The sequence below is a fragment of the Bombus impatiens genome, unplaced genomic scaffold, assembly GCF_000188095.3.
Source record: "Bombus impatiens unplaced genomic scaffold, BIMP_2.2 scf_4015, whole genome shotgun sequence".
NCBI classification, from domain to species: domain Eukaryota; kingdom Metazoa; phylum Arthropoda; class Insecta; order Hymenoptera; family Apidae; genus Bombus; species Bombus impatiens.
The window spans coordinates 501,585-513,458 of NT_180434.1; positions in this window are offsets into that span (position 1 = coordinate 501,585).

The window sequence follows — 11,874 nt, forward strand, 5'->3', positions numbered from 1 at the left end:
CCCGCCGGTATTCCACCGGCTTGCAACGTCGATCTGACAGTGATCGAGCACTGTCATTCGAGTGGACGGCGCATACCTTACAAGATTCTGTACGCGCCAGCAATTATGCTATCTTGGGAATGCCTTGTATCACTCGATTCTCGCTTTTCGCGGCATTAACAAAAGTACCAACATCGTACCGGCTACTGGAAACAGCACGGCATGCCGGGCCCGAGCTGGCACCGCTGGTTATTCGCGGTAATGCCACACCACCAAATATGAACCGAAGCTTAATTAACGTACAAGCAATTAACCGTAGAATTATCGTGCTCGGTTTTGCCACCCGGTGATTATCGGGAGGAGTGGGATTCCTCGAAACCGGAACGGTACGACGCCCGGAGGAAATTATTACGTACGTTTTTGTTCTATGTTACGTCGAAATTGTACGAACACGAGAAAGGGAACGATCATTTTTGAGCAGCCCACGTAACATCCTACCGTTCCTACGGTTTAATTATTCTTTCGATTATGTTCCTTTTCTTCTTTATAGAAACCTGTTAGAACCGTTCAAATATTAACATTTAATTGCTTACTACTGCTTTGAACTAATTCACACAAATGGTACAGAATTTCTCTCCCGTTTGATAATTCCAAAGTATAAAAGTCGATATTTAAAACATTCTTCGAGAAAAGATCGAGATGCGTAATACAAAAAGTAAGGTAAAATCGTTTGGAAGCTATCGATCGTCGCATTACAGGAAGGATCATCCCGGAAAGTTGGTACAAATAACCTTTAGCCAAGAACGTCGACAGTTTCGATTTCGTTCAGCCAGACAACCATAGCAGGGAAACTTTTCGCAGGTTATTATCGTTTTGAAAGGGAACAGCGCCCGCGGCCGGAATCCGGTTGAACGATTCGTGGCGGTCGTCGTGAGCGGAAACGCGAGAACGATCGAGCCACCCTCGGTCTTCTTCGTACTACGGACTTTCCATGCCTCCGCTCTTCGAGACCGCCACGAAGAATTCGCGGAATGTCGTCGCAGATCGCTTCTCCGAGGGTGAAAGGGGACCGCGTCCGGGGTACAGCCGAAACTTTTTGAAATAGAAAAATTAGATATCCGTTGTCTGTCCGAGAGAGATCCGTGGTCCCGACACGCGAATTTCCTCTCGCGAAAAAAAGCGATGCGACGGCTGCGTAGGATCGGTCGAAGAAACGTGAAACGGAGAAGACGAGCGAACTGGAAAAGAGAGGCGTATGATATATGGAAGACTAAATCGAATTTTCGTTCGTTTGTGAACTTCGTTTGGCCGAAGAGTACAAGGCTAAAAGGATCTTGTAGTCGGGAATGAAATTTTTCCACTATCCGGGAAAACTTAACAGGGAGTGTGGAGTGAGGTTGTTATAAGAACAGGTGGGGGTGGTTATGGGGTGAGGTTACAATTTTGTCCCTTGTTCCTTGCTTCTACTTATTAAAAAACACCTTTCGCGCTAATCCGCTCGTTATCGCGATGTAAAAATTAATCAAGTTTTCAAAGTCGTCCGCGTCGTCGTGACCCGTTCAAACGTAAATTCAAGAATGCCGCTTTTACGAACTTCCTTTATTATTTATACGATAATTATTAAGACCGGGATTAAAAGTTGCGCCATTGCGGCGTAAGCTCACTGTCCACGACGTAAGCGGTTCAAGATTTTACGAACGGGAAGGAGAGCATAAAAATTAAATTAATAAGAGACGCTTGGTTCCCATGGAAGATGAAGACGGCCTGATTCAGCGAATTTAGGACCGGGCTTCTTCCTGGTTTTCTATATATTTTTTTCCTCTTTCTGCGCGTCCGGGGTCAAAGACCTGCGACGTCGCGCGGAGCTCTTCCTTCGCTGCGTCCATGTCCCCGAGGATGAAGAGTACAGAAAGTCAGGAAGGGTAGATGGATGTCCTAACTGAGTTATAAACGCGACTATAAAAATCAAATTTGCGGCGTCTCCCCCGGCCAAATTGACTTAGACATTATTCCAATCTATTGCAGTCGAGTCTCTTCTAGAACAATTTTCAGTCTTGCCCGTCATAATATTCCACGCGGCATGAATCTTCGATTACTCGCGATTCGTACAACATTTTTCTCAGACTACGGACACGAAAGAAGACGACAGCTGAGCGGAGAAGGCGCAAATACTCCGAGGTCGCGTTTGAAAAGCTCTCAACTTTGTCGATCTGTTGCGAGCATGTTTCTACGAAACCATGGCGATATTTTCACGTAGCCTCTTATGACGTGAAATCTCCAAGAACCGACCATTCCGGTGTCGCATCGTTTCGTTGCCTTTCGCGGCTACGTTCAATTTTTTCGCGCACGTGCTTCTAAGTAGTTCTCTTTTTCTGTGTGTGTTTCCTTTCTTCTTTCGTCTCTTCGACCGGACGAGGACGTTGCGTTTTACGAAACATAAAGCCGTAGAAACGACGTCCGACGAAACAGTTCGTGTCAAAGCGAATGCCCAGAGACGAAGTCAGCCGACAAATTTCACTTCCAATAAATGGTTGTGGTCGGCGGCCACTGTCAATCTTTATGAGATTTCGTGGTCAATGGAGATAATTTAGAACAGCGTCATTGCTCGTTCCCATGGTGCACGATTTATTGCCGGCGTTATTACGAACGGTCGTACCAAACCCTGTTAAGAGTGGTTGTTGCAGCCGCGGTGCAACTGGACAAGAGACAGGGGGACCGAAATGGAAAAGATGAAGAAAGAAATAGAGCCTCGAAGCCATACCATACAGAAACGCCTCGCGTGTAGACGTCCTTAAATAATATGCAGATTTTAACTGCTTGTTCTGTCAACGTTATTATTTTATTGAGCAAACGACCATAGGTGGGAACGTATGGTCTGACTGGGTGACGCGTAATCGCGGAATTTTTCCTCGTTTAATTTATCGATCGGCTGGTTGTACTAATTCACGCGTACTTCCATTTCGATTCACTTCGCGAAAGCGATCTTTCCTTTAAATTGGCATAACGAGTCGTTGGAAAAATCCAGAAACTGCACGAAGATATTTGAGCTAATAACGCGGATTTCTATAAAAAAATCAGTGATACAGAGAAAAACAGCAGCTGTGGTAATTTACCCATGCGTACTCTTTGCACAGGTCTCTCATCTAAAATTTAAATGAGCTTTACTTTGAGGAAGAGAAATTTACAGACCCATGTTTATTAATATCTGCTCGAGCTCCAAAACGGCTGTAAATTTGTTGACGCCACGGTAAAAACGATTTTTCCAACGATGCAGCCGCGGTGAGAGATTGGACTGGCTGCCAATTTAACGCCATTATCTCGGTCGACGTCGAACGCGAGAACCGGGGGCCGAAGGTGAGGTGTCGGGGGTTGGACGTAGACGTCGTCGTGATCGTCGCCGTCGTCGTCGTGTTGCTGGGGTGGCGGGCCGCTATATAAATTTCAAGGAAAGTGTTACGGAAGCGATTTGCAGTATGCGGGGAGCTATCCGGAGGCAGTTATGATCCGTTGCCAATAGCTAATGCGGCGATGGCGTGCAAATCGACGTAGACGGAACATGATTCAGTTGACTCGAAGTTGGCGCTGCCGGGTCTACCAATCGATCCTGAATCTCTGCATAAGCCTGTGTACCCGCTGTAACCGGTGCAGGTTGCTGCAGTTCACGACTAAAGCTGCAGCAAGTCGATACGGAGATGCGCCACCGGCGATTAAGAAACTTGTTCTAACGTCGCGAAGTTCCGGCGATAAAGCGAATAATGGTTCCGTCCGTTTTACGTGCCGTATCAGCCCGCTGAAAAACGTTTCCAAACGATCGAGCTACGGGACTCCACGAATTTCGTTTCGCCTACGTGATTCCAAAGAAATTCAAAATATAATCTCCGTCGAGTTTATAATAACGTTTAAAATAGTAATTTTTATCTCTCTCCCTTTATCGCTTTATAAACGAACGGTTTAACATTTAAATTAAGGATACAACAATAGCGAATCGGAACGTTTTCACGGATGCCAGACAGTCGGTATTCGAGAAAAGTTGTTCGTGTGACATCTAAATATTCATGAAAATATGGAAGCACCGATTGAAACGCATCGTAGTCGGATGCCTTTCAGTCTCGAGAAGTCTTTATGGAATCCACGCGATACAACCAATACACTTTATGGATATCGATCAAAAGCAATAAGAACGATGATAGAATGCATCGCGCGTATAGAACGTTTTCTGCAAAGTAATGGCGACCGGGTGCATAGGCATCGATTTCCAATGAACGCTCGCTTTTAAGGCTAACAAGCTACTCCGTCACGTAAATCCTTAAGAATCGGAACCGGCCATTCTCATCGGGCCTCATTGAAACGGGATGGTTATATACGTGACGGAAATCGTGTTTCATTTCTCACGTTCTTCTTTACAATACCCTCTCGGCAACTTGGCTGATACTTTAACTTTTAATGGGTGCAAACAACTGCCCGCTGCGCGCGCCACACCGTTCGGAATCGCTTCCTACTGTCTTTCGTTAGCGATGCCCGGATCAATCGGCTCGCGGATCTCTCGAAAGACCACGCTGTCAACCAGCCGAACGAGATCGTTTTAAATTCGAGGCCGCTCGCCAACCAGCACCGTTTATTAATTTAACCGGTGGAGGCTTAATTAAACGCGGAGTCTCGTTTCGTGTTCGCGAAAAGGGGCGTGCCGGTTCGTGTGAATTCATCCCGGACGAGATGATTAGTCGATATAAATTAGTACATCTAGCGTAATAACGGCCGATCAATGTTTTCCTGTACAAATTACAGGTCGTGTTTTCACGCGTGCCTCGAACTCCCGAGGTCTCGAAAACAAACCTGCGAAAAAAAGGTGCGCGGTAACACGATGTTTTGTTTGTTCCGTAACAGGTGACAGGGCGAACCTATGAAATGCCCGAATTCCAATTGCGATCGGCATTTATCAGCTGACATTCGGGACACGTAAACAGGCGGCGAGACGGCCTGTTCGCCAGTTTTTCCATCGAGGCTTTACCACGGAATCGCGACACGCATTCAGTGGGCATCGCGCGGCCACCCGATCTGCTATCTGTTACAATGCGCGACATTATGCAACGGTATTCAGCCGTGAAACAATTATATGCGTTTCAAGCGGACCACGTTCGGCCCCGTAATCGTCGTAAATCTATTTTCGCGTAGTATTGTTTGCCGCGCATATTAACTTGTTACCGGCTCTTCTAAACGAATGATACGAACCAAACGATAATAATTTGCGATCGTGTAAATCTGTGTAAATTAGACCTCGGGTTTCTATTCCAACGTTTATCTTACTTGAATTTATCTTAGTTTATCTTGGTTAAATTTCTGATTAGCTTCTTTGGTAGAGCTAATTAATTATTTTCCGATTTCTTACTGAATAAATATACATATTACGGTCGTGTCCCAAGGAGAAAAATAAAAAGAACGAATAAATGTTCAATTTCATCAGCCGTAAAGCTTCTAGCGATTCGACGACGTTTCGTAGAGAAAGAAACAAGGGGTAAAATCGCGACGAATACGAGTCATCGATGCATTTTCCACACTTCGCGTTTTATTCGACCTCTTGTCCCTTTCTGTTTTTTAGTTCCAGCTTGGCTCCTGCTCGTTGTCCACAAAAGGCCATTTATTACGTTATCGTCGTATCGTCCGTTTCTCTCCAAAAGTTTCATTCCGAGTAATCAAGTAAACAGTCCCTTATGCGACACACAAAGTGCACGGCCCGAATTCGCGAGACGAGTATGAATACGGGACATGCGAATTGCAATCCCGTCCTTTCCTCCAGAGTAAACTGATTTACACTCGTTGATGCGAGTCCCTTTCTACTTTCATACTGGAAACTGTCTCATATGCCGTAGGCAACCCGTATTTCGCCATCTGCCAGAATTTTCCACGTGTCGTAGGACTACTTTATTTTCTGGCAATGGTAGCCGCCTCTTTCGTTTGGCCTCTTTGTCCGTTTTCTCTTCTTTTTCCCCCGGTTTTTCAACGCGTACACGGTGTACCAGCAAGGAGCAGCACGCGTGTTCCTCTCGTTCGTCTCTTTTCGTAAATGCTCTCGTCGCGTTGAACGTCTTTCGATGCCAATTCGAGATAGACACTGACGTTTCCCCAAGGGTAACGTTATGGCAATCGTAGTTGATCGGATTCTGGCAAATCGACAACGTCTTTGCGCGCGTTTCTTGCTCGAATCTAACCGATTCGAGTATAACCGAAATCGTATTTGGATTTCATTAGCGTGCTCGCGTTTAATCAACACACTGTCTATTCGAGGCGGAAATAACCGAAATCCTGGAATTCACCGTTTAACGACACCTACACATAGCGATATAACGGCTCACGCGAACGCGTGTATGACGCGTTTTATGTCGCATAGCGTGTCCTATCGTGAAGCTTCGACCTCGCGATATCGCGGCGAAATAAAAAGGAAATTTATATTTCACACGATCGTGTTCCGAATCGGTAAAGATATGGCAACCCAGCAGTAAAAATTTCGCCGCTAAATATTCTTGCCTCAGACCCGACTGAAATAAACTCGCGTCACTCGATGAGACTGTACACGGTGTTCTGGAAAAGATAGCCGATAGCGAGCAAGATTTTCAGACAGTTTAATCTGAAATACATATTTATCCTGGTAATTTACTGTTTCAGATAACGACTATCTCGTACATAGTATTTGGTACGAATATCACGTACATTCCACATGTAATTTAAAAACCTACCCATTTTATAATTACATTGGTCGTTTAAACGGTTAAGTAAACTTTTCTGATATCGTTTGAATGTCTGTTCCTCTATCGTAACATCTTATCGATACGGTAAATTAATCCCTCGATATATCTGACGTAGAAAGTAATTAGAAATCGCTTTGAAGCATATTTAAATCACGAGCCAAACGTATTTCTTTGAAAATTATCGCTAAAAGTAGACACGAGTCACTTTCTTCCTGGACACCCAGTACAATACGAACCCGATCACTCGCGAGCGCGCTTGCCCATTCACGGCCACGGAGCTGCGTGGTTCACAGACACAGACACTCACGCACAGGCTCCTTTGAATCGAACCACGCTCGATTATGGACGTTGTCCACTTTGATGTTCGTGCCGATGCCGTGGAATCGGCCGTGCTGCGCCGATAGATTTCCACAAAGTAAATGTCGGCGGCAGGTGGCTGTTGGCCCGCCGTTTCACGGAATTCCCCGCGAAATCCTGGACTGCGTAATCGCAGCTTCGACCTATGCGCCGCGGGAGGCTACTCACTCCGTTTGCGTTTGCCTGCCAAAGGCTATCGTTTGCCCGAAAGATTGGTTTCTGTACGTGACGCCGACCTAACAGACTGTGGAACACGCGAACGAAGTATACGAATTTGAATTAAAAGTCTTGAATTTGAAACGTCGAATGTAAAACTTTAAATTTGTAATTCGACGCTTTGAACTTGCGATCTTTAATCAGATGCTAAATTGTTTGAATTATTTTATCCCAAACTCGGAACTTTCTTTCGTAAGAGAAAGGGACCGTAATGATCCTCGAAGATCCTTATCAAACAAGCGATTACGTCTTGCGACGTAAATTAAACGAGAGGATACACCAACGTTCGTAAGTTTTGGGATCAGCGCCTTGCCATTCTACCTCTTAGCATAGTATATTTTCCTACAATCCTCTTTCCAACTATAACTTGTAGCGGGTTTCATAAGCGATTTCTTCGAAATGTAAGAACGAGTACGCGCGTATTACGAAATCTCGCGTAGTAATCACGGGACTTTAATCCTCTTAGGTAGTGGCCGAATTAACTTTGCGTAGAATGATCAGTCGAAATTGAAGGTAGAGCATTTAAATGCAAAAACAAATACTAACAACACATATTGTCCGTTGCATCGTGAAAATGATAAGAATATTACACATTTAAATTACGTTTTTGCATGTCATTAGTATGCCCAGCCAACTGGTGAAGTACAATTTATCATTGGCCGGTGATTACAAATAATTGTAATGTGACTCTAATTATTAAATAATTGATGACAGGAAATTGTTGCACGGTCATTTCGTTGATTATTGAAATATTTAATATGATTCATCATGAAGATTAATAAGCTCGTCATTACGGGAAAACAAATTGCCACGATGATATAATAGACGGGGTCGCCTGTTCGGAAACAAATTAATTCACGCACCAACAATTTTATGTAACCTGTCCGTTTCTTATTGCTCTCGTTTCGTCGCGTTTATTTCTTTCCTGGGAACCATCGATTTCACATCAACCACTCATAAGAAATTTCGTACGTGTTTGCGACGCGTGAAATTACTCGATTCGTATCTGTGTGTCGCAACCTTTAGTCGTAACCGAAACTTTTTTCTCCTACGGTTGCTTGGTACGTGAGCGTGTTTCCCCCGTTCTGAAAGGCGTACACGCGCTCGTAACGATACTATTCGAACGGGCTTGAAATTACTACACCGGTTATCGATAGCGCGTTTCTCGCGCGGTCAGATAAATTAACCCATTGCGCAATAATAAACAATTCATCATCGGCCCGTTATGAAACGCAACGTTACGATCCGTTCTGTATGCCCATTGAGTTCGCGTGTTTCGCAAGAAAACCGGGCAAAGACCCAACCACGCGACGCGGTTGCCACACTCGCGCGATTGTTCTAGGCATAAACAACCGCGGACGGTGTACAACTCGCGCGCGCGATAAACAAATAGGCAAGGAATTATTATTAAAATGACCGCAGACAGTGAGGCGTAAATCATCCGAGACAGAGAGAGAGAGAGAGAGAGAGAGAGAGAGCACAAAGACAAGTCGGAAACCGCGAAAGCCGGACTGACTCAAAAAACACCGCGCGCATCGGGATTGGCGAGAATAGCATTCACGGAAGAGGAGCACAAAGTGTTCTTTCAGCGACAAGAACCCTCTCTGTTGGAGAAGCCGCGTGTAATGACACATCAACGGCCGCAATTCGGTGCCTTGGCCTATCGAGATCGCGATCTCGATCGCGGAACGGTGATCATGCGAACTCGTCGCCCGTTTTTGGCCCGCGTGTGGTCTCTCTCGAGTCAGTCGGCAGAAGAGTAAAGTTCCACGTTACGCTGCGAAATCTCGACCGAGGCAGGTCATTGTCTACCGTTGGCGACCTGGACGCGGCCACCAATCGCGCGGCCGAAACGCGATGGTTCGTTCCGAGCGACGCGACTCCACGCAACGCAACGGCCTTCTATCTTTGAGCGGCGTGGTTAGCGGAGAGATTGATGCGCTGAGAGTGAAGGGCTGTCCGTCCGTGAATACGTGAGCACCTGTCAGGTGCATCGGGCATTTCAGCTTCCTGCATGTTCCCGCTTCTATTCTCGATAGACACGGACCGCGGCTCGATAAGTAATGCAGAACGGTGTAGGTGTTGCTGCAGTGGACAGCACGGGACACGGCACTTACGACCGAAAGGCCAGGACCGTTCGCTAAAGCTCTCTAGTCGATACAGGGTGACGCGGTAATAGCGTTACGATAGAATCGCTGGCAGAATCGCGGGGATGGCGACCGAAACGAAGCGAGTCGTTCGTGTGTGAGATAATGCATCGTTCGCGAACATGTATCCCAAGTTTCCACTCGTTATAACCGACAATTACGTTAGAAATTTCTCGATTCTCGTGGCGTGAATTTGTTAACTTCTTGGGTGATAGTTTGGCAGAGTCGCGAATCGTAATTCGATCGAAATCTTTCATTATACCGTAAGACGTTTCAACGAATGCGGAATTATATCGTTCGATACTTTTTGATAATTGTAAATTTCGAACGTGTCTAAATCTGTCCATTGAAAATACCTTTCGTTTCTATCGTGCGCTTATCAACAGATTTTTCGATACATCGCGATATACGCGGGATGAAAAGGATTTTTTCACGAACTGGTAACATAGGAGAGATTCATAATGGTCCAACGAGGTCGACTCTAGCCAACGCGATTCTAACATGGAATATATTTTGAAGCGCGCGGAAAGGGATATCAATTAACCGCATTTCTCTTTGACGATCGTTCGATGAGACAGAGCAAAAAGGAGGAGCACTTTGATGGTTGAATTCGAGTCGTTGGAACGTTCGACCTCGTCAAACATCGACATAGATTTTCCGACGGAATCGATTCTAGCTGTCGTATGTGCGGCTGGAGTTGAGATATGACGTCGTGTGTCATTAGGTACGTCGTTATTCATTAAACTGACGTTCTAGTACTTCAGTCGGTCAAACGATAATCGATGTAGACGTATTGAGCCGTGATAGTATTGGTGCCCCATCCGAGGTTGATTCTCCTCTTTCCCTTGCAAAGTGAGTGTCCCGCGAGAGGTCCGGCCCGATTTTCAGCTATCGTAGTTCGATCAATCGGCTTCGTTAGTTATTTCGCGAGCGTTACGCAAACAAAAAGATCGCTTCTGATGGAATTAGCAATTCCTTACATTTCGTCCCTATGTGAGTTTCGATCCCTACGTACGTTTACCCGCCAACGTTTGAAACGTTGTTCCGTTTTTTCCGACGCTGGAAGGCAGTTGCAGAATTACGTCGATGTTGGGACAGAAAAACGTAGGTTTATGCCGGACGTGCAAAAAAGATAACGCCTCGTTTTCATTCCGCTGAGTGCTACTAATCGTCATACCGAGACCAATTTTCTCTCCGATCGAAGAATCCAATTTTCCAGTTATTTTTCCTGCACGCAGTAAATCCGCCGACGATACTTCAACTCGGTCGTCTACGAATAATTCGTCGAGCAATGGCGCCGTCCTGCCGCGGGAAACCTCGTCAAAGTCGATCCGTGTCGATTCTTATCGCGCACCCGTTGGATTAGTATTCCACGTTCGCAAGCGTTGCAAAGCTCTCCGCATAAAACGATACGCGCACGCATTAAGGTTTGCGCGTGCGTGTAGTCGTGAACACTGGCAAAACGCGTGGAAATAGCCGCAGCGAGTGCGTGGGTAACGGTCTTCACGAAAATTACAAACCGATCGCTTACCCTCGAGCGGACGGATTGGATCGGAAGAAGAAGGCGAGCCACACGGCTCTATACGAGGCTGTCGCTTTATCGAGATCACATCGAGCCGGCAATTAATCGGCGCTGATCACGCGGGCCCGGATTCATCCTTATAAATTGTAATACACGCCTTCTAAGCGATACGCTTCCTATTGGGTTAACGAAGCGAAACCGTTACACGTGGATCCTTTGCTCTTCCAAGGTTGTCCCGAAACCAGACACCGTTAAGTCGACGCGTGGTTAGAAACGAACAGCCCATTACTTTCCAAGTATATACACCGATTTCTATCCTGATAATTAATATCGACAAGTTGTTGCGCTGTACGTCGATTTTTAACAGCGGTCGGACCTTCGATAGTTTTCGTTTACATAGACTGTCACTGTTCCGAGAGATCGTCGAATTGTACAAGATTCGTATGAGGCTAACGTCGTCTGGTGTATTTCTTTGGCATATTATATTACTGAACAAACTTTCGCTACACGGTTCCTCGCGAAATATCCGCAGATGTACGAACACAGTGGCTTTGATTATCAATTATATTCAGGTTCTCGCGATTCCCTAAATATCGTAACTTTAATTACTACTCGAAGCATGACAAGATAGTTGGTCTGGCCAGTCTTTAATTCGACGAGAGAAATTCTCTTCTCGGTAATATCACGGACATGTTCGCCATTATCCCAGGTTCTTACATAGCTTCGATCTGCCTTTGCTCTCCAGCAACCCATTCTCCTTCTTCTCGTTCCACTGCTTTCTTCTGCTCTATCCTTACCACCCTGTTGATCATTCTACTTGTTTATGCACACATGTTACACGAGAGGAATGACGAGGCTCTCGTGTACCCGCGAGATATCAAAACACACTAGCGACCGAGCCAAGGCGAGG